This window comes from Leucoraja erinacea, unplaced genomic scaffold (assembly GCF_028641065.1).
Source record: "Leucoraja erinacea ecotype New England unplaced genomic scaffold, Leri_hhj_1 Leri_113S, whole genome shotgun sequence".
NCBI classification, from domain to species: Eukaryota; Metazoa; Chordata; class Chondrichthyes; order Rajiformes; family Rajidae; genus Leucoraja; species Leucoraja erinaceus.
In genome coordinates, this window is record NW_026575385.1 from 190,590 (window position 1) to 217,192 (window position 26,603).

Genomic DNA, 26,603 nt, shown 5'->3' on the forward strand with positions numbered 1-26,603 from the left:
CCAAAACTGTACGCAATACTCCAGGTGTGGTCTCACCAAGACCCTGTACAACTGCAGTAGAACGTCCCTGCTCCTATACTCAAATCCTCTATGGCAAGAATGTCTTTCCTCAGATTAGGAGACCAAAACTGTATGCAATACTCCAGGTGTGGTCTCACCAGGACCCTGTACAACTGCAATAGAGCCTCCCTGCTCCTATACTCAAATCATTTTGCTATGAATGCTAACATACCATGACACCTGCCAGCCCCGGCCCATGCACACCACTGTTGTACTAGACAAAGGTTCAAAGGTTATTTTATTGGTCACATACACCTAGGTGTAGTGAAATGATTCTTGCCAATGCAGCACATAAAGAAAGAATACAAACATAACAGTAATAAAGATATTTAAACATAAAAACATCCACTCAAAATGGTTCCCATTATGAGGGAAGGCACAAAGTCCAGTCCCCATCCCATGTCCATCCAACAGACCCAGCAATGGACATCTCTCTTTCTCTTTCTCTCCCTTTCTCTCTCTCCCTTTCTCAATTCAATTTCAATTTTAAAACTTTATTGGCATGATAAAAAATACATTTTTATTTTGCCAAAGTATAAAACATGGCATACATATTTAAGATGCATAAGTATAAATACAAGTATACGGTGCATGGATAGATATGTCCCTGTACATAAATATAAATATATTTATCTCTCTCTTTCTATCTCCCTTTCTATCTCTCTCTTTTTCTCTTTCTATCTCTCTTTCTCTCTTTCTCTCCCTCTTTTTTTCTCTCTTTCGCTCGTTTTTTCTCTCTATCTCTTTCTCTTTCTCTCTCATCTTTCTCTCTCTCTCTCATTTTCTCTCTCTTTCTTTCTCTTTCTCTCTCTCTTTCTTTCTCTTTCTCTTCTCTCTCTCTTTCCCTTTCTCAATTCAATTTGGCATGATAAAAAAACATTGTTATATTGCCAAAGTATAAAACATGACATACATGTTTAAAACACATCAGTATAAATACATGTATACAGTGCATTTCTCCCTTTCTCTCTCTCCCTTTCTCTCTCTCCCTTTCTCTCTCTCTCCCTTTCTCTCTCTCCCTTTCTCTCTCTCCCTTTCTCTCTCTCCCTTTCTCTCTCTCCCTTTCTCTCTCTCCCTTTTCTCTCTCCCTTTCTCTCTCCCTTTCTCTCTCCCTTTCTCTCTCCCTTTCTCTCTCCCTTTCTCTCTCCCTTTCTCTCTCCCTTTCTCTCTCCCTTTCTCTCTCCCCCTCTCTCTCTCTCTCCCCCTTTCTCTCTCTCCCCTTTCTCTCTCTCTCTCCCCCTTTCTCTCTCCCCCTTTCTCTCTCCCCCTTTTCTCTCCCCCTTTCTCTCTCCTTTCTCTCTCTCCCCCTTTCTCTCTATCTCATTCTCTCCTTTTTCTTTTCTCTTTTTCTCTCTTCTCCTTTTCTCTCTCTCCTTCCATCTCTCTCTCTCTCTCTTTCTATCTCCATTGTATTCAAGAGTGAGTAAGGTTTAGCTCTTAGGGTTAACGGAATCAAGGGACATTGTGAGAAAGCAGGAACGAGGTACTGATTCTGGATGATCAGCCATGATCATATTGACAATAGACAATAGGTGCAGGAGTAGAGGCCGTTCGGCCCTTCGAGCCAGCACCGCCATTCAATGTGATCATGGCTGATCATCCCCAATCAGTACCCCGTTCCTGCCTCCTCCCCATATCCCCTGACTCCGCTATCTTTAAGAGCCCTATCTAGCTCTCTCTTGAAAGTATTCAGAGAACCGGCCTCCACCGCTCTCTGAGGCAGAGAATTCCACAGACTCACAACTCTCTGTGAGAAAATGTGTTTCCTCATATCCGAGACCCCCAGATCCCGTTGTACTTCCCCTTTTCCCAACTTGACGCCATTTAGATAGTAATCTGCCTTCCTGTTTTTGATACCAAAGTGGATAACCTCACATTTATCCACATTAAACTTCATCTGCCATGCATCTGCCCACTCCCCCAACCTGTCCAAGTCACCCTGCATTCTCATAGCATCCTCCTCACAGTTCACACTGCCACCCAGCTTTGTGTCATCTGCAAATTTGCTAATGTTACTTTGAGTCCCTTCATCCAAATAATTGATGTATATTGTAAATAGCTGCGGTCCCAGCACCTGGTGGCTCGAAGGGCCGAATGGCCTACTCCTGCACCTATTTTCTATGTTTCACCACAAGAAATGATGGGGGAAGGGGGCAAAATTAATCTATTACCGGAATGTCTGAAGAAGGGTCACGACCTGAAACGTCACCCATTCTTTCTCTCATAAGGTCACAAGTGATAGGAGCAGAATTAGGCCATTCGGCCCATCAAGTCAACTCTGCCATTCAATCATGGCTGATCTATCTTCCCCTCTTAAACCCATTCTCCTGCCTTCTCCCCGTAATCCCTAATCAACTGTCTATCTCTGCCTTAAAAATATCCATTGACTGAGCCTCCACTGCCTTCTGTGGCAAAGATTTCTACTTAATTCCAATGAGATTGTTAGTGTAATGGGTCAGTGTGAAGGGCCTGTTTCCGTACCATATCTCTAAAAGTGTAAAAAAAAACAACTCTTTACTGATCCCCTGAGTTACTCCAGCATTTTGTGTCTATCTTCGGTGTAAATCAGCATCTGCAGTTCCTTCTGACACAAATATATCACCTTTCCTTTCATAGAGAGTCATATAGCATGGAAACAGGCCCTTCGGCCCAACTTGCCCACACATGTCCCATCCCACCTGCCTGTGTGTTTGGCCCATATCCCTCTAAACCTGTCCTATCTATGTACCTTACTAATTGTTTCTTAAACGTTGCGATGGCACTTGCCTCACCTACCTCCTCTGACAGCTTTCTCCATACACCTACCACCCTTTTTTGTGTGGAAAAAGGTTGCCCCTCAAATTCATTGAGCCTCACCCTCTCCCTTGAGCCTCACATCCGCCATGTCATTAAAACCTCCTTCTTTCACCTCCGCAACATCGCCAAACTCAGACCTTCTCTCACACCTCCTGCTGCTGAAAGACTCATCCATGCCTTCATCTCCTCCCGACTGGACTACTGCAACTCACTTCTCCTTGGCATCAGCTCCACCTACACAAACCGACTCCAACTGGTCCAGAACGCAGCCGCCCGACTCATCACCCACACCAAATCCTGGCATCACATCACTCCAGTCCTCAGGGAGGTTCTACTGCAGTTGTACAGGGTCTTGGTGAGACCACACCTGGAGTATTGCGTACAGTTTTGGTCTCCAAATCTGAGGAAGGACATTATTGCCATAGAGGGAGTGCAGAGACGGTTCACCAGACTGATTCCTGGGATGTCAGGACTGTTTTATGAAGAAAGACTGGATAGACTTGGTTTGTACTCTCTAGAATTTAGTAGATTGAGAGGGGATCTTATAGAAACATAAAATTCTTAAGGGGTTGGACAGGCTAGATGCAGGAAGATTGTTCCCGGTGTGGGGGAAGTCCAGGACAAGGGGGTCACACAGTTTAAGGATAAGGGGGAAATCCTTTAAAACCGAGATGAGAAGAACTTTTTTCACACAGAGAGTGGTGAATCTCTGGAACTCTCTGCCGCAGAGGGTAGTTGAGGCCAGTTCACTGGCTATATTTAAGAGGGAGTTAGATGTGGCCCTTGTGGCTAAGGGGATCAGGGGGTATGGAGAGAAGGCAGGTACGGGATACTGAGTTGGATGATCAGCCATGATCATATTGAATGGCGGTGCAGGCTCGAAGGGCCGAATGGCCTACTCCTGCACCTAATTTCTATGTTTCTATGTTTCAAACAACTTCACTGGCTTCCCATCTCCCACCGGATCACCTACAAAATCCTGGTCCTCACCTACAAAGCCCTCCACCATCTGCCCCCCCCCCCCTGACCTCCTCTCCCCCTACCAACCCTCACGGTCCCTCAGATCCACATCAGCCGGTCTCCTCTCCATCCACAAGTCCAACCTCCGCAGTTTTGGGGACAGAGCCCTCTCCAGGGCAGCTCCCAGGCTCTGGAACTCCCTCCCCCAACTGATCCGCAATTCCGTGTCCCTCACCATCTTCCAGTCCCGCCTCAAGACCCATCTCTTCACCTCTGCCTATCCTTAGCCCCACGTCCCCCTCCCTTTTCATCTGTGCATTAATTGCCTCGTATTGTGTTTTGTATTGAATTTTGTCTTTGCTTTGTGTACTAGTCATGTCTCTACTATTTATTTCATTCCCCTTACATGTTTTTCCTCCACCTGCTAGATTTTTGTAAGGTGTCCTTGAGACTCTTGAAAGGCGCCCATAAATAAAATTTATTATTATTATTATTATTTCCCCTTCACCTTGAACCTCTGTCCTCTGGTCCTCGATTCCCCGACTGTGGGCAAGAGACTCTGTGCGTCCAAGTCAGTTGGTGCATTTGATGCAGCTGGTCGTGGCAGGAAGCAACTGGTTCTGAAGTAATTGGACGAAGCAGCTGTCTTGGAGATTAATATTGTGAGGGGCTTCTGTCCTGGGAAACATTTGCAATAACAAAAGGACAGCAACTAAAAATTCCTCCCCCCCTAACATTTACATTTCTCGTCGATGACATTTCAACGCTCTCAAATTGGAAAAGTGGAATAGTTCTTCCAAGAAATTCGCCTGGTTTCCTAAGCATGGGAGTCGTACGGCATGGAAACAGGCCCTTCGGCCCAACTTGCCCATGCAGGCCAAAGTCTAGTCAAGTCAATTTTATTTCTATAGCACATTTAAAACAACTCACATTGACTTTACATCAGTGCATTTATTAACGTGCTACATACATAGAAACATAGAAATTAGGTGCAGGAGTAGAGGCCATTCGGCCCCTCGAGCCTGCACCGCCATTCAATATGATCATGGCTGATCATCCAACTCAGTATCCCGTACCTGCCTTCTCTCCATACCCTCTGATCCCCTTAGCCACAAGGGGCCACATCTAACTCCCTCTTAAATATAGCCAATGAACTGTGGCCTCAACTACCCTCTGTGGCAGAGAGTTCCAGAGATTCACCACTCTCTGTGTCAAAAAAGTTCTTCTCAGATTCAGATTCAGATTCAGATTCAATTTTAATTGTCATTGTCAGTGTACAGTACAGAGACAACGAAATGCATTTAGCATCTCCCTTGAAGAGCGACATCTCATCTCGGTTTTAAAGGATTTCCCCGTTATCCTTAAGCTGTGACCCCTTGTCCTGGACTTCCCCAACATCGGGAACAATCTTCCTGCATCTAGCCTGTCCAACCCCTTAAGAAATTTGTAAGTTTCTATAAGATCCCCTCTCAATCTCCTAAATTCTAGAGAGTATAAACCAAGTCTATCCAGTCTTTCTTCATAAGACAGTCCTGACATCCCAGGAATTAGTCTGGTGAACCTTCTCTGCACTCCCTCTATGGCAATAATGCCCTTCCTCAGATTTGGAGACCAAAACTGTACGCAATACTCCAGGTGTGGTCTCACCAAGACCCTGTACAACTGCAGTGGAACATCCCTGCTCCTATACTCAAATCCTTTTAGAGGTACATAGATCTAACAGTGTATCTAAATATGTAATGGTCAATAACTTCACGACGGCCATTTAGTTTTTGAATTGTTCTAGTTATTTCTCTTACTATTTACAAATCATGGGTTTAGTTTATGCCATTGTTGAACCTTTTATGTATTAAACTTTGTAGTTTACTTGGCTGATGTGTAAACAATTTGAGCAATGTATATAAAATAAATAAGCTGTGTGCCGTGACCATCCGAGGGAGACAGTCCAGGGGGGGAATGGGGGGCACTCAGCAGGGCCGGTTCAGAGCCGCTATAGCTCTGGGAATGAAGCTGTTTCTGAGTCTGGAGGTTCGGGCGTAGAAGGCCTTGTAACGTCTGCCGGAGGGAAGTAGTTCGAACAGTCCGTTACAAGGGTGTGAGGAGTCTTTATGGATGCTGACGGCCTTCCTGAGGCACCGTGTGTGTGGTAGATGCCCTCCAAGGCTGGTAGCTGTGTCCCAATGATCCTCTGCGCTCTGTAGACGACGGGCTGAAGAGCTCTCCTCTCCGCCTCCGTGCAGCTGAGATACCACCCAGAGATGCCATACGTTAATATGCAGCGGTAGAACGTTGTCAGCAGCTGTTGGGGCAGACCAGTCTATTTTAATGTCCTCAGGAAGAACAGTCATTGCTGTGCCTTCTTGACCAGCGCAGCGGTGTTGGTGGACCATGTGAGGTCCTCAGACATGTGAGTGCCCAGAAACTTAAAGCTGGACACTCTCTCCACACTGTCCCCGTAGATGGAGATTGGGGCGTATTCTCCATTATGGGACCTCCTGAAGTCAATAATCAGCTCCTTGGTCTTGGAGGTGTTTAGTGACAAGTTGTTACGTGCGCACCAGTCCGCCAGATTCTGCACCTCCGCTCCGTAGTTTGTTTCAACACCGTTGGTGATCATCCCGATTACCGTTGTGTCATCTGCAAACTTCACGATGGTGTTGGTGTCGAATGCAGGAACACAGTCGTGAGTGAAGAGGGAGTTGAGCATGGGGCTTAGTACACAGCCCTGTGGTGTGCCGGTGCTCAGGGTGATAGTGGAGGACAGGTGCGGTGCCCAGTCTCACTGCCTGCGGTCGCTCCGTCAGAAAGTTCAGGATCCAATCGCACATCGGCGAGCTGAGGCCTAGCTGGTGGAGTTTGGTGGTGAGCTTGGTGGGGATGACCGTATTGAATGCAGAGCTATAGTCAATGAAGAGCATCCTCACGTACGTGCCCTGTCTGTCCAGGTGAGTCAGGACAGTGTGAAGAGCCAGAGAGATGGCATCCTCTGTTGATCTATTTGCCCTGTATGCAAATTGATGAGAGTCCAGTGAGGCAGGGATGCTGGATTTGATGTGGGAGAGGACCAGCCATTTGAAGAACTCCATTGGGATTGGAGTTAGGGTAGTCTTTCAGGTTGGTGACTTTAGACTTTTTCAACGTTAGACATACAAGAGTCAAGAGAGTTTATTGTCATGTGTCCCTGATAGGACAATGAAATTCTTGCTTTGCTTCAGCACAACAGAATATAGACGGCATTGACTACAGATCAGATCAGTGTGTCCATATACCATTATATAAATATATACACACATGAATAAATAAACTGATAAAGTGCAAATAACAGATAATGGGTTATTAATGTTCAGAGTTTTGTCCGAGCCAAGTTTAATAGCCTGATGGCTGTGGGGAAGCAGCTATTCCTGAACCTGGTCGTGATCAATGTGATCATGGCTGATCAACCCCAATCAGTACCCCGTTCCTGCCTTCTCCCCATATCCCCTGACTCCGCTATCTTTAAGAGCCCTATCTAGCTCTCTCTTGAAAGTATCCAGAGAACCACCCTCTTGAGGCAGAGAATTCCACAGACTCAAAACTCTCTGTGAGAAAAAGTCTTTCCTCGTCTCTGTTCTAAATGGCCTCACCCCTTATTCTTAAACTGTTTGGCCCCTGGTTCTGGACTCCCCCAACATCGGGAACATGTTTCCTGCCTCTAGCGTGTCCAGACCCTTAACAATCTTGTATGTTTCAATAAGTTTGCCTCTCATCCTTCTAAACCCCAGGAAACCCCAAGATCCCCGCTCATCCTTTTACAACTTAGGTGCGGACTCGGTGGGCCGAAGGGCCTGTTTCCGCGCTGTCTCTCTAAACTAAAACCAAACTGTGCATGCAGACCTCTTGTGCTTGTACTCGCTAGAATTGAGAAGATTGAGAGGGGATCTTATAGAAACTTACAAAATTCTTAAGGGGTTGGACAGGCTAGATGCAGGAAGATTGTTCCCGATGTTAGGGAAGTCCAGGACAAGGGGTCACAGCTTAAGGATAAAGGGGAAATCCTTTAAAACCGAGATGAGAAGAACTTTTTTCACGCAGAGAGTGGTGAATCTCTGGAACTCTCTGCCACAGAGGGTAGTTGAGGCCAGTTCATTGGCTATATTTAAGAGGGAGTTAGATGTGGCCCTTGTGGCTAAGGGGATCAGGGGGGGTATGGAGAGAAGGCAGGTACGGGATACTGAGTTGGATGATCAGCCATGATCATATTGAATGGCGGTGCAGGCTCGAAGGGCCGAATGGCCTACTCCTGCACCTAATTTCTATGTTTCTATGTTTCTATGCCCAAAACAGATTAGGTGTTCAAGAACGCTGAGTTTCTCCAGCATTTTTGTCTACCTTCAATGTTATTCATTATGTTCTATAACCAGAATCCTTGGGCAACCAGGAGATGTTTTGCCTTGGGACATCCCAAATCACCAGGTCCACCACGGATTTTCCGGCAACTGGTTTTCCAGCACCTCCTTTAATCCAGACCAAATTACAAGACTGCACTAGAAATCCCCCCCCCCACACACCACCGGAAGCCACCCCGAAAATGAGGCACCTAGGCCGGGTGAAGCAGCCAATCTCAACCCCATCAGGACTTCCTCGGCCAAACTTCCGATCATTGGTCGGAATTTGCCCCCCTCCCCCCCCTTGCGGCTCTGGGACTTCAGCCAGACCGGAGTCGGCAGATCCGTTCCCGCGGCCGACGGAATTCCCGCGGAATGTTTCGGTACATTCGACCGGAGATCCTGCAGCGGAGCAAGATGGACCACTCCTGCTAAATGCAATGGGCTGACGTGTAGTACGCAACGGAGCGGAACGTGGGCCTTTTTTCCCCATCCATTTCAGTAACCGGTCCCCACCCGACCCGCAGTGTAATCAACGCAGTGTAATCAGCCATGATCATATTGAATGGCGTTGCAGGCTCGAAGGGCCGAATGGCCTCTACTCCTGCACCTATTTTCTATGTTTCTATCCTATAGCAAGCAAGATAGATTACTCGGCGAAAAAGACATAGTACGGTCATGGGCAGATCACGGGTAATTTTCAGCCCCCATTTCTGTAACCGGCTTCCGTCTCCGCACCAAAGATCCCGTAGGATACTAACGCGGAGACGGAAGCCGGTTATGGAAACATCCTCGTTAAAAATAAAAGTTATTTGGGAAAAATCTTCTCCTCATTTTCAGAATTATAATTTATTAACACAAACTGTTCCCCCGCAACGTTGATTACACTGCGAGTCGGGTCGGGTTACTAAAATGGATGAAAAAAGGGCCCACGTTCCACTCCGTTGCGTACTACACGTCAGCCAATTGCATTTAGCAGGAGTGGCCTATCTTGCTCCTCTATAGGATCTTTGCTATCTACCTCATTGGAGACCCTCGGACTATCTCTAATCGGACTTTAACTTCCACTCGATGCTATTCCTTTATCCTGTATCTGTAGATTGTAATCAGTCTTTCTGCTGACTGGATAGAACAGGACAAAAATACTTTACCTTGGTACATGTAACAATATTAAACTAACCAGACGATCTTATGACCACAGAGTGTGGGGGTGGGGTCAGACTGTGTTCTATGTGGTGCAGGAAGTCACTGATAGGCACAAAGTGTTTAGTTTAGAGATACAGCGCGGAAACAGGGCCTTCAGTCCACTGAGTCCATGCAGACCAGCGACACAATACAATACAATTTATTTGTCACTTGAACCTCATAGAGGCTCAAGTGAAATGTTGTTTCTGCAGTCATACATACAAGAAAAAAAAAAAAAGACCCAAGACACAACACAATTTACACAGACATCCATCACATAGAAACATAGACATAGAAATTAGGTGCAGGAGTAGGCCATTCGGCCCTTCGAGCCTGCACCGCCATTCAATATGATCATGGCTGATCATCCAACTCAGTATCCCGTACCTGCCTTCTCTCCATACCCCCTGATCCCCTTAGCCACAAGGGCCACATCTAACTCCCTCTTAAATATAGCCAATGAACTGGCCTCAACTACCCTCTGTGGCAGAGAGTTCCAGAGATTCACCACTCTCTGTGTGAAAACACACCACACTCTCTGTGCGCATCTCATCCTCGCTGTGATGGAAAGCAAAAAAACTTATCTCTCCCCTGCACTTCCCTCTCCCCCCGATGTCAGAGTCAAAGTCAGAGCCCAAGTCAGAGCCCCCGGCGGGCGATAACAATTGACCCGCGGCCATTAACGCCGCGCCGGGTGCTGCAAGGCCGCGCTCCGGGCCTTGTTGTTGGAGCCCCGGGCGGGCGCTAGCAAAGTCCCGCAACCATTGAAGCCACGCCGGGTGATGATGTCAGGCCCCGCTCCAGGTCATCCTCGACCCCGCTACTCGGGCGGGAGCGGGAGAAGTCGCCCCCAACACAATAACACTATCCTACATGCACTGAGGACATTTCACATTCATACTGGGCTGATTAACCTATGAACCCGCACGCCTCTGGAGTGTGGGAGGAAAACCGAAGATCTCGGAGAAAACCGGGGAGAACGTACAAACTCCATACAGACAGGCATCCGTAGTCAGGATCGAACCCGGGTCTCTGGCGCTGTGAGGCAGCATCTGTACCACCAAGGACCCCCTCAGGGGGTCAATCTGCATCTATGGGGAGAATGGATAGGTGACGTTTCAGTTCTGGACCCTGCTGTTGGCCAGCCGAGTTACTCCAGCACTTTGTGTCTATCTTGGGCATAAACCAGCATCTACAGTTCCTTTTTATCACAGGAAGTCACTTGTTGGATTAATCTAACAATTTTCTATTTCTGTTCCTAAACTGTTTGTGCACTCCCTGACTCTACCTTCTTGTATATTCTTGGTTTTCATTAGTAGTTGTTCCTGAACCTAGCTATGATCTAAGCTGTAGAATTTCATCTTTAAATCCTTTACTATCATTCTATCTCCTCCATTCTTAGGTCGGCCATCTTGAAGTGGTGGAGCCATCTTGAAGACTTTTTTGGACTGGTTTCAAATTTTGTTAAATAGGTCAAGAGGAATCGAATATAGGAGCAAATAGGTCCTTCTGCAGTTGTACAGAGCCCTAGTGAGACCATGCCTGGCATATTGTGTACAGTTTTGGTCCCCCTAATTTGAGGAAGGTATACAAGTTAGTATACAAACTTAAAGCACACGGCATTGGGGGTTCAGTATTGATGAGGATAGAGAACTGGCTGGAAAACAGGAAGCAAAGAGTAGGAGTAAATGGGTCCTTTTCACAATGGCAGGCAGTGACTAGTGGGGTACCGCAAGGCTCAGTGCTGGGACCCCAGCTATTTACAATATATATTAATGATCTGGATGAGGGAATTGAAGGCAATATCTCCAAGTTTGCGGATGACACTAAGCTGGGGGGCAGTGTTAGGTGTGAGGAGGATGCTAGGAGACTGCAAGATGACTTGGATAGGCTGGGTGAGTAGGCAAATGTTTGGCAGATGCAGTATAATGTGAATAAATGTGAGGTTATCCATTTTGGTGGCAAAAACGGGAAAGCAGACTATTATCTAAATGGTGGCCGATTGGGAAAGGGGGAGATGCAGCGAGACCTGGGTGTCATGGTACACCAGTCATTGAAGGTAGGCATGCAAGTGCAGCAGGCAGTAAAGAAAGCGAATGGTATGTTGGCTTTCATAGCAAGAGGATTTGAGTATAGGAGCAGGGAGGTTCTACTGCAGTTATACAGGGTCTTGGTGAGACCACACCTGGAGTATTGCGTGCAGTTTTGGTCTCCAAATCTGAGGAAGGACATTATTGCCATAGAGGGAGTGCAGAGAAGGTTCACCAGACTGATTCCTGGGATGTCAGGACTGTCTTATGAAGAAAGACTGGATAGACTTGGTTTATACTCTCTAGAATTTAGGAGATTGAGAGGGGATCTTATAGAACCTTACAAAATTCTTAAGGGGTTGGACAGGCTAGATGCAGGAAGATTGTTCCCGATGTTGGGGAAGTCCAGGACAAGGGGTCACAGCTTAAGGATAAGGAGGAAATCCTTTAAAAACGAGATGAGGAGAACTTTTTTCACACAGAGTGGTGAATCTCTGGAACTCTCTGCCACAGAGTGTAGTTGAGGCCAGTTCATTGGCTATATTTAAGAGGGAGTTAGATGTGGCCCTTGTGGCCAAGGGGATCAGAGGGTATGGAGAGAAGGCAGGTACGGGATACTGAGTTGGATGATCAGCAATGATCATATTGAATGGCGGTGCAGGCTCGAAGGGCCGAATGGCCTACTCCTGCACCTAATTTCTATGTTTCTATGTCACCTGTCCAAGAAGGCAGGAAAATGGGGAAAGTAAATCAACCATGATTGAATGGCGGAACAGACAGGATGGATCGAATGGCCTAATTGTGGACCTAGGTCGTATGGATATGAACTATCCATGTCTCCCGGAGCTGTAGCCTGACCCGCTGAGTTACTGCAGCACTTTGTGTGTTTAGTTGGTGTGTAAAAGTAACCTGCATTCATATAGCAACTAAACCTGCCAACCTGCTCTCCTGTCTCTGCACCTTTCCTTTCCACTCTCTTTGCATTTGTCACCTATCTATTCCCGTACACGTGTTAAAGTCTGGCATGGTTTGGAGCATTCCCCTCTTATGCTATGATAAGGCTGCTGTATAATTAGGACTAGTTGTTAGGGAAACAGACAGGATTAATGCCTAACCTTGGGTTTAATGCAAACAATTACAAGCTATCAGCCAAGTTTTTATTTTGGTTTGAATCACAAGCCCATACCCAATCCACCTGGAAGTTAAATACCTGATCAGGCCTGCAACTCCAAAGACGTACACGTGTGTAGGTTAATTGTTGGGGAAAGATGTTGGGGAAGTCCAGGACAAGGGGTCACAGCTTAAGGGGGAAATCCTTTAGGACCGAGATGAGAAAAACATTTTTCACACAGAGAGTGGTGAATCTCTGGAATTCTCTGCCACAGAAGGTAGTTGAGGCCACAGTTCATTGGCTGTATTTAAGAGGGAGTTAGATGTGGCCCTTGTGGCTAAAGGGATCAGGGGGTATGGAGAGAAGGCAGGGATGGGATACTGAGTTGGATGATCATATTGAATGGCGATGCAGGCTCGAAGGGCCGAATGGCCTACTCCTGCACCTATTTTCTATGTATCTATTCTATGTAATTAGCTTGGTATGAATGTAAATTGTCCCTAGTGTGTGTGTAGGATAGGCCGGTTCTCTGGAGAGCTAGATAGGGCTCTTAAAGATAGCGGAGTCAGGGGATATGGGGAGAAGGCAGGAACGGGGTACTGATTGGGGATGATCAGCCATGATCACATTGAATGGCGGTGCTGGCTCGAAGGGCCGAATGGCCTCTACTCCTGCGCCTGTTGTCTCTTGTCGTCGATTGGAAAGGGCGCAGAGAAGATTTACGAGGACTCGAGGGGCCTGAGCTACAGGGAGAGGTTGAGTAGGGCTGGGTCTCTATTCCATGGAGCGCAGGAGGATGAGGGGCGATCTTATAGAGGTGTACAATATCATGAGAGGAATAGATCGGGCAGAGTCTCTTGCCCAGAGTAGGGGAATCGAGGACCAGAGGACACGGGTTCACGGTGAATGGGGTACTGATTGGGGATGATCAGCCATGATCACATTGTATGGCTGTGCTGGCTCGAAGGGCCGAATGGCCTATTCGTGCATCTATTAACGTGTGGACTCGGTGGGCCGAAGGATTCGCTGTGTATCTCTAAACTAAGCTAAGCTAAACGTCCACCAACACCCACCCTTCCTCCTACAGTATCATCCTCATTCGCCCTGAAAATCTTCTGCTTTCCTTCTCGGTTTCTGTCTCTGCAGCGTTTGTATGTTCCTCCCGTGACCCCCAGGGTTTGCTCCTGGTGTTCCAACGCTCCAAATACAGCAGGGCTGTATCTCTAAACTAAACTAAACTGAAAACAAACAATAAACAAATCAACCCAGTAAATTTAAAAACCCTCAACATTAGCGTAATAAAAAAAACCAAAGTCCTTCCTTCAATCAAGATAGAAACATAGTAAATAGGTGCAGGAGTAGAGGCCATTCGGCCCTTCGAGCCTGCACTGCCATTCAATATGATCATGGCTGATCATCCAACTCAGTATCCCATCCCTGCCTTCTCTCATAGAAACATAGAAATTAGGTGCAGGAGTAGGCCATTCGGCCCTTCGAGCCTGCACCGCCATTCAATATGATCATGGCTGATCATCCAACTCAGTATCCCGTACCTGCCTTCTCTCCATACCCCCCTGATCCCTTTAGCCACAAGGGCCACATCTAACTCCCTCTTAAATATAGCCAATGAACTGTGTGGCCTCAACTACTTTCTGTGGCAGAGAATTCCACAGATTCACCACTCCATGTGTGTGAAGAAAAAAATGTTTTTCTCATCTCGGTCCTAAAAGATTTCCCCCTTATCCTTAAACTGTGTGTGTGGCCCCTTGTTCTGGACTTCCCCAATATCGGGAACAATCTTCCTGCATCTAGCCTGTCCAACCCCTTAAGAATTTTGTAAGTTTCTATAAGATCCCCCCTCAATCTTCTAAATTCTAGCGAGTACTAACCGAGACTATCCAGTCTTTCTTCATATCAAAGATAGTTCATATCAAAGCAAGGAACTGCAGATGCGGGTTTACAAAAAAGTGCTGGAGTAACTCAGCAGGTCAGGGACCCTCCTTCAGTCTGATTGCAGGAGAGGGGTGAAGAATGCTGGAAGAAAGGAAGCGTCTCTGAAACACGGGCTTAGAAACTGAAATGTATTGATTAATTGAAGATTGTGTGAGGTGTCCTGTATATAGATGAGAAGGAAGTGGATAAAGGAGGGATAGGATGGAATAAAGGTTTTATTTTTGCCACGGGGCCTAGAAATTTAAAGTTTCAGCCTCAGAATAAAAGAACGTACATTTAGAAAGATGAGGAGGAATTTCTATAGCCAGTGAGTGGCAAATCTGTGGAATTCATTGCCGCAGAAGGCTGTGGAGGTCAAATAAATTGTCCCTAGTGAGTGTGGGATAGTGTTAGTGTGTGGGGATCGCTGGTTGGTGTGGTCGGTGGGACGAAGGGGCCCGTTTCTGAGCTGTTTCTCTAAACAAAACTAAAAATGAAACAAGAGGCAGATCCTGAATTGATGAACAAGGAGGTGAAAGGTTAAGACAGGTGGAGAGGAATGTGTGGAGTTGAGATCACAATCAGATTGAGTCATACTGTGTGGAACATAGTCCACGCCAAAACCGAGTATCTTTCTTTTCATATCTAAATATAGGGACCAGGAATCAGATTAGGTCACATTAGGCCTCCATGTAGTTCAGATTCAGATTCAGATTCAGATTCAATTTTAATTGTCATTGTCAGTGTACAGTACAGAGACAACGAAATGCATTTAGCATCTCCCTTGAAGAGCGACATAACAAACGATTTGAATAAAAAAAATAATAAGTGTCCGGGGGGGGGGGGTGATTGGCAGTCACCGAGGTACGTTGTTTAGTAGAGTGGCAGCCGCCGGGAAGAAGCTGTTCCTCGACCTGCTGGTTCGGCAACGGAGAGACCTGTAGCGCCTCCCGGATGGTAGGAGGGTAAACAGTCCATGGTTTGGGGTGAGAGCAGTCCTTGGCGATGCTGAGCGCCCTCCGCAGACAGCGCTTGCTTTGGACAGACTCAATGGAGGGGAGCGTGGAACCGGTGATGCGTTGGGCAATTTTCACCACCCTCTGCAATGCCTTCCGGTCGGAAACAGAGCAGTTGCCATACCATACTGTGATGCAGTTGGTAAGGATGCTCTCGATGGTGCAGCGGTAGAAGTTCACCAGGATCTGAGGAGACAGATGGACCTTCTTCAGTCTCCTCAGGAAGAAGAGACGCTGATGAGCCTTCTTGATCAGAGTAGAGGTATTGTGGGTCCAAGAGAGGTCATCGGAGATGTTGACTCCCAGGAACCTGAAGCTAGAAACACGTTCCACCTCCGTCCCGGTAATGTGGATGGGGGTGTGCGTGCCGCCTCTGGACTTCCTGAAGCCTACAATGAGCTCCTTGGTCTTCTTGGAGTTAAGGGCCAGGTTGTTGTCAGTAATACCTACATCGGTGAGACAAAGCGTAGGCTTGGCGATCGCTTCGCCCAACACCTCCGCTGGAGTTTAGAAGGACGAGAGGGTATCTCATTGAAACATATAAGATTGTTAAGGGCTTGGGCACACTAGAGGCAGGAAACATGTTCCCGATGTTGGGGGGGTCCAGAACCAGGGGCCACACACAGTTTAAGAATAAGGAGTAAGCCATTTAGAACGGAAACGAAAACACGTTTTCTCACAGAGAGTGGTGAGTCTGTGGAATTCTCTGCCTCAGAGGGCGGTGGAGGCCGGTTCTCTGGATGCTTTCAATAGAGAGCTAGATAGGGCTCTTAAAAATAGCGGAGTCAGGGTATATGGGGTGAAGGCAGGAACGGGGTACTGATTGTGGATGAACAGCCATGATCACATTGAATGGCGGTGCTGGCTCGTAGGGCCGAATGGCCTACTCCTTCACCTATTGTCTATTGAAGCAGCCTCTTCGGCCCAACATGTCCTATCTTCACTAGCACCACCTGCCTGCATATTGCCCATATCTTTTTTTTAGAGAAAAGCACGGAAACAGGCCTTTCGGCTCATTGAGTCCATGCCGACCAGCGATCCCCGCACATTAACACTATCCTACACTCACTGGGGACAATTTACCCATACACCAAGCCAATTAACCTACAAACCTGTACGCTTTGGAGTGTGGGAGGAAACAGAAGATCTCGGAGAAATCCCATGTGGTCACTGGGAGAATGTACATATATGTGTGGAAATATATATTTTCTCATTTATGTTGTTTATAGATTTCTCATTTATATTTTTTTACACAGAGAGTGGTGAATCTGTGGAATTCTCTGCCACAGAAGGTAGTTGAGGCCACAGTTCATTGGCTATATTTAAGAGGGAGTTAGATGTGGCCCTTGTGGCTAAAGGGATCAGGGGGTATGGAGAGAAGGCAGGTACGGGATGCTGAGTTGGATGATCAGCCATGATCGTATTGCAGTTGTACAGGGTCTTGGTGAGACCACACCTGGAGTATTGCGTACAGTTTTGGTCTCCAAATCTGAGGAAGGACATTATTGCCGTAGAGGGAGTGCAGAGACGGTTCACCAGACTGATTCCTGGGATGTCAGGACTGTCTTATGAAGAAAGACTGGATAGACTTGGTTTATACTCTCTAGAATTTAGAAGACTGAGAGGGGATCTTATAGAAACTTACAAAATTCTTAAGGGGTTGGACAGGCTAGATGCAGGAAGATTGTTCCCGATGTTAGGGAAGTCCAGGACAAGGGGTCACAGCTTAAGGATAAGGGGGAAATCCTTTAAAACCGAGATGAGAAGAACTTTTTTCACACAGAGAGTGGTGAATCTCTGGAACTCTCTGCCGCAGAGGGTAGTTGAGGCACAGTTCATTGGCTATATTTAAGAGGGAGTTAGATGTGGCCCTTGTGGCTAAGGGGATCAGGGGGGGTATGGAGAGAAGGCAGGGATGGGATACTGAGTTGGATGATCAGCCATGATCATATTGAATGGCGGTGCAGGCTCGAAGGGCCGAATGGCCTACTCCTGCACCTAATTTCTATGTTTCTATGTTTCTATGTTTCTATAGTGTACTGTGATTCCATATTCTGTCGTGCTGCCGCAAGTAAGGATGTCATTGTTGTGTGTGGGACACATGACAATAAAAACACTCTTGGCTGTCTTGAGATGATAATTGTGTCAGGCTGTTTGGTTTCAGTGGGGTTGTGGGGGGGGGAATGGCAGGAGAGATTTCGAATTGTCCGTTCACTTCCGCCCCGTCCTTGAGCACCAAGCGCTCGCCGTAGTGGGGTCGAGCATGCGCAAAGACGTGGGTGAGGCGGTCTCTGGTCGCTGCACGCTGATTGGCTGTCATTTCCTCCTCGATGATTGGATTCTACTCGTTTCCTCCTTGTTGATTGGCTCTATTCGTTTCCTCCTTGCTGATTGGCTCCCGTTTCCTCCTTGCTGATAGGCTGTCGTCGTTTCCTCCTTGCTGATTGGCTGTCCTTTCCTCCTCGCTGATTGGCTGTGTCCTTCCCTCCTTGCTGATTGGCTGTCCTTTCCTCCTTGCTGATTGGCTGTCCTTTCCTCCTTGCTGATTGGCTGTCGTCCTTTCCTCCTCGCTGATAGGCTGTCGTCGTTTCCTCCTTGCTGATTGGCTGTCCTTTCCTCCTTGCTGATAGGCTGTCCTTTCCTCCTTGCTGATTGGCTCCCGTTTCCTCCTCGCTGATAGGCTGTCGTCCTTTCCTCCTCGCTGATAGGCTGTCGTCGTTTCCTCCTTGCTGATTGGCTGTCCTTTCCTCCTTGCTGATTGGCTGTCCTTTCCTCCTTGCTGATTGGCTGTCCTTTCCTCCTTGGTGATTGTCTCGTTTCCTCCTCCTTTCCTTTCCTTGCTGATTGCCTCTCGTTTCCCTCTCGCTGATAGGCTGTCGTCGTTTCCTCCTTGCTGATTGGCTGTCCTTTCCTCCTTGCTGATTGGCTGTCCTTTCCTCCTTGCTGATTGGCTGTCCTTCCCTCCTTGCTGATTGGCTGTCCTTTCCTCCTTCCTGATTGGCTCCCGTTTTCTCCTCGCTGATAGGCTGTCGTCGTTTCCTCCTTGCTGATTGGCTGTCCTTTCCTCCTTGCTGATTGGCTGTCCTTTCCTCCTTGCTGATAGGCTGTCCTTTCCTCCTTGCTGATTGGCTATCCTTTCCCTCTCGCTGATAGGCTGCCGTTTGCTCCTCGATGATTGGCTCTCGTCGATCTCTCCAAAGATCTCTGGTTTTCTCTTCGATGATTGGCCCTCGCCGTTTACCCCATCGCTGATTGGCTGTCGTTTCCCTCCCCCCATTGGCTGTCCTCGCCCCCCCCACCCCCCGATTGGTCGCGGCGGTCGGCGGTCGGCGGGGAGGGACGGTGATTGGCCGGGCAAATGCGCGCGGAGGGCGGGAGGGCGGCGGCTGTGCGGACGCCCGGGGACCTCACACCTCCCTCCCTCACACAGACAGACGGCGGGCGGGTGGAGGCACAGACGGACGCACCACGACGCCCGTGGCGGGGAAACTCGACCCACACAACCGTCGAAGCATCGATCACCGTCGAAACATCCCCCCCCCCCCCCAAAAAAAAAACAAAAAACCCCCCCCACCCCCTTCAATCTCACTCACTCACTTTCCCCTCAAAAAGCGTCAAACTCCCCATTCCCAACGATCAGCTTGGTAACCCACTCCTTATTTTATATATTATCTATAATATCACTTAATTATATAATTATTTTAATATTACAATCCATAATATTATCTATAATATCACTTAATTATTTTAATATTACAATCCATATTATCTATAATATCACTTAATTATTTTAATATTATAATCCATAATATTATCTATAATATCTCTTCATTATTTTAATATTATTATCCATAATATTATCTATAATATCACTTAATTATTTCAATATTATTATCCATAATATTATCTATAATATCTCTTCATTATTTTAATATTATCCATAATATTATCTATAATATCACTTAATTATTTTAATATTATAATCCATAATATCTATAATATCACTTAATTATTTTAATATTATTATCCATTATATTATCTATAATATCACTTAATTATTTAATTATTTTAATATTACAATCCATAATATTATCTATAATATCACTTAATTATTTCAATATTATTATCCATTATATTATCTATAATATCACTTAATTATTTAATTATTTTAATATTACAATCCATAATATTATCTATAATATCACTTAATTATTTAATTATCTTAATATTACAATCCATAATATTATCTATAATATCACTTAATTATTTAATTATTTTAATATTACAATCCATAATATTATCTATAATATCACTTAATTATTTAATTATTTTAATATTACAATCCATAATATTATCTATAATATCACTTAATTATTTAATTATTTTAATATTATAATTCATAATATTATCTATAATATCACTCAATTATTTAATTATTTTAATATTATAATCCATAATATTATCTATAATATCACTCAATTATTTAATTATTTTAATATTACAATCCATAATATTATCTATAATATCACTCAATTATTTAATTATTTTAATATTATAATCCATAATATTATCTATAATATCACTCAATTATTTAATTATTTTAATATTATAATCCATAATATTATCTATAATATCACTCAATTATTTAATTATTTTAATATTACAATCCATAATATTATTTAAATATTATATTATTCAACTTATTTAAACTTCTCTCCCACACGTATATTGTTTATAATAATATACTTGTGGGAGAGAAGGCAAGGGGGGGTTTAATGATAAATCAGCCATGATTTGAATGGTGAGGTAGACTTTAGTTCACGGTTATCCCAAAATATCCCACATGGGATTTAAAAGAGGTGGATTGCCATGATTGAATGGTGAGGTAGACTTTAGTTCATGGTCCTCCCAAAATATTCCACATGGGATTTAAACTGGAGGTGGGATTTGAATGGTGAGGTAGACTTTAGTTCATGGTCCTCCCAAAATATTCCACATGGGATTTAAACTGGAGGTGGTCCTCCCAAAATTTCCACATGGATTTGAGGTAGATTTGAATGGTGAGGTAGACTTTAGTTCATGGTCCTCCCAAAATATTCCACATGGGATTTAAAAGAGGTGGATTGCCATGATTGAATGGTGAGGTAGACTTTGGTTCATGGTCCTCCCAAAATATTCCACATGGGATTTAAACTGGAGGTGGATTTGAATGGTGAGGTAGACTTTATTTTCATGGTCCTCCCAAGATATTCCACATAGGATTTAAACTGGAGGTGGATTTGAATGGTGAGGTAAACTTTGGTTCATGGTCCTCCCAAGATATTCCACATGGGATTTAAACTGGAGGTGGATTGCCATGATTGAATGGTGAGGTAGACTTTAGTTCATGGTCCTCCCAAAAATATTCCACATGGGATTTAAACTGGAGGTGGATTTGAATGGTGAGGTAGACTTTTTCATGGCCCTTCCAAAATATCTTTGGTTCATGGTTATCCCAAAAATATCCCACATGGGATTTAAACTGGAGGTGGATTTAAACTTTTTTTTCCCTTTAAGAAGGAACTGCAAGGTGTTGGAAAATCGAAGGGTTTCTATCTTCTATAGTGCTGAAGCAAAGCAAGAATTTCATTGTCCTGTCGGGGACACATGACAATAAACTCTCTTGGACCTTGGGATGGCAGGACTTTCATATGAAGAAAGACTGGATATAGACTCGGCTTGTACTCGCTAGAATTTAGAAGATTGAGGGGGGATCTTATAGAAACTTACAAAATTCTTAAGGGGTTGGACAGGCTAGATGCAGGAAGATTGTTCCCGATGTTGGGGAAGTCCAGGACAAGGGGTCACAGCTTAAGGATAAGGGGGAAATCCTTTAAAACCGAGATGAGAAAGAACATTTTTTTTTTCACACAGAGAGTGGTGAATCTCTGGAACTCTCTGCCACAGAGGGTAGTTGAGGCCACACAGTTCATTGGCTATATTTAAGAGGGAGTTAGATGTGGCCCTAGTGGCTAAAGGGATCAGGGGGTATGGAGAGAAGGCAGGGACGGGATACTGAGTTGGATGATCAGCTATGATCATATTGAATGGCGGTGCAGGCTCGAAGGTCCGAATGGCCTCTACTCCTGCACCTATTTTCTATGTTCTATATTTCTAACTGGAGGTGGATTCAAACTTTTTTTTGTTTAAGAAGGAACTGCAAGGTGCTGGAAAATCGGAGGTTTTCTATGTTCTGTGGTGCTGAAGCAAAGCAAGAATTTCCGTGTCCTGTCTTCTGGGACACATGACTATACACTCTCTTGGATCTTAAATCTTGGAATCTGAGGTAGATAAAAATGCTGGAGAAACTCAGCTGGTGTAGGCAGCATCTAGGGATGGATTTAAACTTGATGGGCCAAATGGCCTATTATGATTTGTTTTATATAAACATTTCTTTTCGGGAGGTTTGGGTGGGGGAAATAAGGTGTGAAAAGAAGGTAGACAAAAATGCTGGAGAAACTCGGCTGGTAAGGCATCATCTATAGATGGATTTTAACTTGATGGGCCGAACGGCCTATTGCTTAGGATTTTTTTAATATAAATATTTTTGGGGGGGGGCGGAGAAATAAGGTGTGAAAATAAGGTAGACAAAAATACTGGAGAAACTCGGTTGGTGAGGCAGCATCTATAGATGGACTTGATGGGCTGGATGTCCTATTGCTTAGGATTTTTTTAAATATAAACTTTTTTTGGGGGGGTGGGGGAAATAAGGTGTGAAAAGAAGGTAGACAAAAATGCTGGAGAAACTCAGCTATGGAGCGAAGGATTAGGTGACGTTTTGGGGTCGAGACCCTTCTTCAGAGGTCAATGTTCCCAGGAACAGGTAATGGTGAATGTGGGGATCAGCCAATGTCAAAAGGTGTCACAAAGTAAGTGTGTGTGTGTGTGTGGGGGGGAAACCCATGGATCAAATGGCCACAATATTGGAGGTAGACAAAAATGCTGGAGAAACTCAGCGGGTGAGGCAGCATCTATGGAGCAAAGGAAATAGGCAAAGTTTCGGGTCGAAACCCTTCTTTGGACTGATGAGAGGCACAATAATGGATTGGTTTTTAAGAGGGAGGTCAGACGAATGTTAAATCCATCAACATCAGGTGGAGAAAAAAAAACCCCCAAAGATGGGGTTTTCCATGATTGATAAAATACTAAGGTACGAGGTCCTTGTTTTCCTGGTCCTCCAAAAATATTCCAAATTGAATATAAACTTGAGGTGGCGGAGGGTGGACTTAAGCAAAAATAAAGGTTCTTGGAGAAAAAGAAGGTTCTCAGTTCTTGGTTCTTGGTTTCTTGGTCCTCCAAAATATTCCAAATGGAATTTAAACTGGAGGTGGTGGAGGGAGGACTCAAGCCAGAAAGGGTTATTGGGCAGAAAGAGCTACTTTAAATTGAGTTGCATCTGGTTGGGTAACTATAGTAGGGTGGAGATTATTCCATGCTTTAATTGTGCGGGGGAAGAACGAATTGCTGTACACATCTGTCTTTGTAGCTGGGATCACAAATTGGATCGAATGCCCTCGTCTGCTCCTAATTGGTTTGGGTTTGGTGTAGGTCTTGCAGTCTATGTCGAGCTGACCATTTAACATTTTGTAAAAACAGGTCAAACGGTGAGCTTCACGTCTATCTTGGAGAGGGTTCCACCCCAGAGAATTCAGAAGTTTGGTGACACTCGCTTCTTTCTAAGTTGTAGTCTTAATGCTGCTGCAGAGAAAGCAACACAGTTTAAATTTTTAAGAAGTCACTGCAGATGCTGGAAAAATCCAAGGTAGACAAAAATGCTGGAGAAACTCAGCGGGTGAGGCAGCATCTATGGCGTGAAGGAATAGGTGACATTTCGGGTTGAGACCCTTCTTCAGATAAAATTACTACATTTATGCAGGCTCTTAAGTAGTCAAGTTATTGAAAGATACAGTCTAATGCAGGCAAATGGGATTAGATGGGCAAGAAGCTCTCAGTTGGTTGAAGGGCCTGTTTCTATGCTGTACAATTGTTAATTCCCTCAACATGAAAAACATCACTTTTTGCACATATCAGCATCTGAGTCCATGCCGGCCATTGAACATCTATTCACACTTGTTCTACGTTATCCCACATTTGCATCTACTTGCTAACGCACGGGGTAATTTATAGAGGGCCAATAAACCCGACAAATCCGCTCATCTTTGGGATGTGGGAGAAGACCAGAGCACCCAGAGGAAATCCACGTGGTCACAAGGGGAACGTGCAAATTCCACACAGAGAGCACCCAAGGTCAGAATCAAAGCGGGGGGGGGGTCTCTGTTGCTGTGAGGCAACATCTCTTATCAGTCGAGCCACTGTACCGTCCTGTTGCAGGGATCTCCAGGGGCAAGCCTGGGCAAATTAATTGAATCTAGGAATAATGAGGCTCGCTCCATTACTCCAAAATCTTACTCCATTTGGTGCGAAGATGGACACAAAAACTGGAGTAACCCAGCGGGTCAGAGAACATCTCCGGAGAAAAGGAATAGGCGATGTTTCGGGTCGAGACTGCATTCGGGTGCATCTTGCATGGTAGCTTGCTTGAGAAGGTTAACCATTTGGTGCATCTTGCTATGTCTTCCGATCTTTAAACAATCGAAAGATAAAAATTGAAAACATTTAAAAAAAAACTGTATATAAAGGTCGCATTTAACATAGAATTGTAAATTATATTTAGCTGCAGTGAGAAACCTAGAAAACAGTTTAATACTTAATTCAGTGGCACCAATATTATCCTCAATTGTGCACAAATAGCTATAATAAAACAGTGTTATCTCATTTATGTTCATCATCTACATGCTGCTGATATATGATATAGTTTATATTTAGAATTGGAGCATACTCGCATGCTAATTAATTTGAAGGTTGGTCAGGGATATTTTACAGAAAGAGTATCCCTGTTATCTTCTCCATCCCTACAACCCTGCGCCTATCTTGATCTCTACTCCTCTATACCAAATTTTAATTATTCAATTGTTGTCCTGCCTTTAGCTGCAGGGATTTCCAGCCCGGGTATTTTTGTTTAGTTGAAAGATACAGTGCAAAAACAGGCCCACCGAGTCCACACCGACCAGAGACAGATGCCAAAACCGACTCTTATCTACTTGCGCATAATCCATATCCCTCCAGCCCTTGCATATACATAGGTTGATCCAAAAGCGTCTTAAATGCCACTATCGTGTCTGCCTCAACAAACAACCCTGCAGCACGTTCCAGGCACTCGCCACCCTCTGTGTAAAATAGTTGCCCCACACATATTTAAGTTTTGTCCCTCTCGCTTCAAAGCTATGCTCCCTGGTATTTGATTTTTCCACTGTGGGGAAAAAAGTTCTGAATGTCTACCCTATCTAAGTCTCATAATTATATATACTCTATCAGGTATTCCCGCAACCATTCCAAAGAAAACAATCCAAGTTTGTCCAACCACTGCCTGTGACTATTAGCCCCCTAATCCAGTGTCATTCCAATGCAAAAATGCTGAGAGAAACTCAGTGGGTGAGGCTGCATCTATGGAGCAAAGGAAATAAGCAACGTTTCGGGTCGAAATCCTTCTTCAGACTGAAACGTTGCCTATTTCCTTTGCTCCATAGATGCTGCCTCACCCACTGAGTTTCTCCAGCATTTTTGTCTACCTTCAGTGCTTGGATGATTGCTGGTGGGGGTTGACTCGTTGGGCTGAAGAGCTGGTTTCCACGCTGTATCTCTAAACAAAGCCTCAACATCCTTCCTGTCATGGGGCGATCAGAAATGCGTGCAATATGCCAAATGTGGCCTAACCAAAGTCCTATGGGCAAACCAAACCCTTTACACAAATATTGCACAATAATCAGCTGAGATGGAACTTGGAGCTGCCTGGGTTAAAAACCCCCTCTAGGACGAGCCCACGCCTCTTTAAGGCTTTGCCTTAATGCAGAAGAACCTGGCAGATTATTCATGAGTCAGGGTTATCAGGAAAGACCTGTTCATGTGGCTCCTTGTTTGATGAATAGTGACAGAGTTGTGAAACCATGATCTATAGTTGCCTGGTGCAATTTAAATCCCATGTAAAAATAATGAATCTGGATATTCATCCGAGACGCACAAAAAGCTGGAGTAACTCAGCGGGCAGGCGGCATCTCTGGAGAAAAGGAATAGGTGATGCTTTGGGTCGAGACCCTTCATCATCCTAGCTTGCCGTGAGGAAAAAATTGCAGTGATCCTGGTTAAAATCTTTCAAATATTTGGGGGGGTGGCGACTGAGGAATGAAAAACAGCAACACTTACATCTTTGTTTAAATCAGTTGATCTGAATAAACCCAGTAACCACGGATCTGTCAATACAAGGTGAAAGTTTAGTATGGATTTATTAGAGTATTTATTTGTTTTAAGGCACTTTATGTCAATGTTTTTTTGATGGAGGGCGGCAAGGTGGCGCAGCGGTAGAGTTGCTGCCTTGCAGCGTTAGAGACCCGCGTTCAACCCTGACTGCGGGTGCTGTCTGTACAGAGTTTGTACGTTCTCCCCTTTGAACGCGCGAGTTTTCCCCAGGTGCTCCGGTTTCCTAATAATAATAATAATAATAATAATATATTTTATTGTCATTGCACATAAGTGCAACGAGATTTGGGTATGCAGCTTCCATCCGATGTCATAACTTAAATAACTAATAAAATTTAGATTTAGATACCCCGAGAAACATGGTTTGTAAAAAGAACATTGTAGGTTAATTGGCTTCGGTAAAGATTGTAAATTGTCCCTAGTGTGTAGGATAGTGTTGGTCGGCATGGACTCGGTGGGCTGAAGAGCCTGTTTCCGCGCTGCATTTCTAGACTATAAAAACTAAATTAATAGAGAGGATTGATGAGGGAAATGTGGTATATGTGTTGTTTCTGAACTTCCAAATGCTCTTGATAAGGTGCCACATAAAAGGCTTGCCAACAAGATTGGATTGCAGGGAATGAAAGGGGCTGGAGTCCAATGAATAAGTAGAAAGAAACACATTACTGCTGAAAGGTTGTGTTTGGAATTGGAGTGCAGTATATAGCAAGATCTTCAAGGGTTGGTACAACGATCACTTCTATTCAGTCTACGACGAGGATTTGGTCTCCAGGGTACAAAGCTACAAAAACGGAGG

At 44.9% G+C, this 26,603-nt stretch overlaps 1 protein-coding gene across 7 annotated transcripts in view; it reads left to right on the forward strand.

The window, feature by feature from the left end:
• LOC129715368 (zinc finger CW-type PWWP domain protein 1-like) overlaps window positions 1-26,603 on the forward strand; it is a 117,394-nt gene that overhangs the window by 11,636 nt on the left and 79,155 nt on the right. The window contains exon 1 of one of the 7 annotated variants that reach the window (XM_055665246.1): window positions 19,043-19,098. The exons of 5 other annotated variants lie outside the window; for them this stretch is intronic. The gene's annotated coding sequence lies outside the window, so the exon portion shown is untranslated. Of the gene's footprint in view, window positions 1-19,042; window positions 19,099-26,603 lie in introns of those variants that run through there. One more of the 7 variants, XM_055665245.1, reaches the window with a different exon arrangement.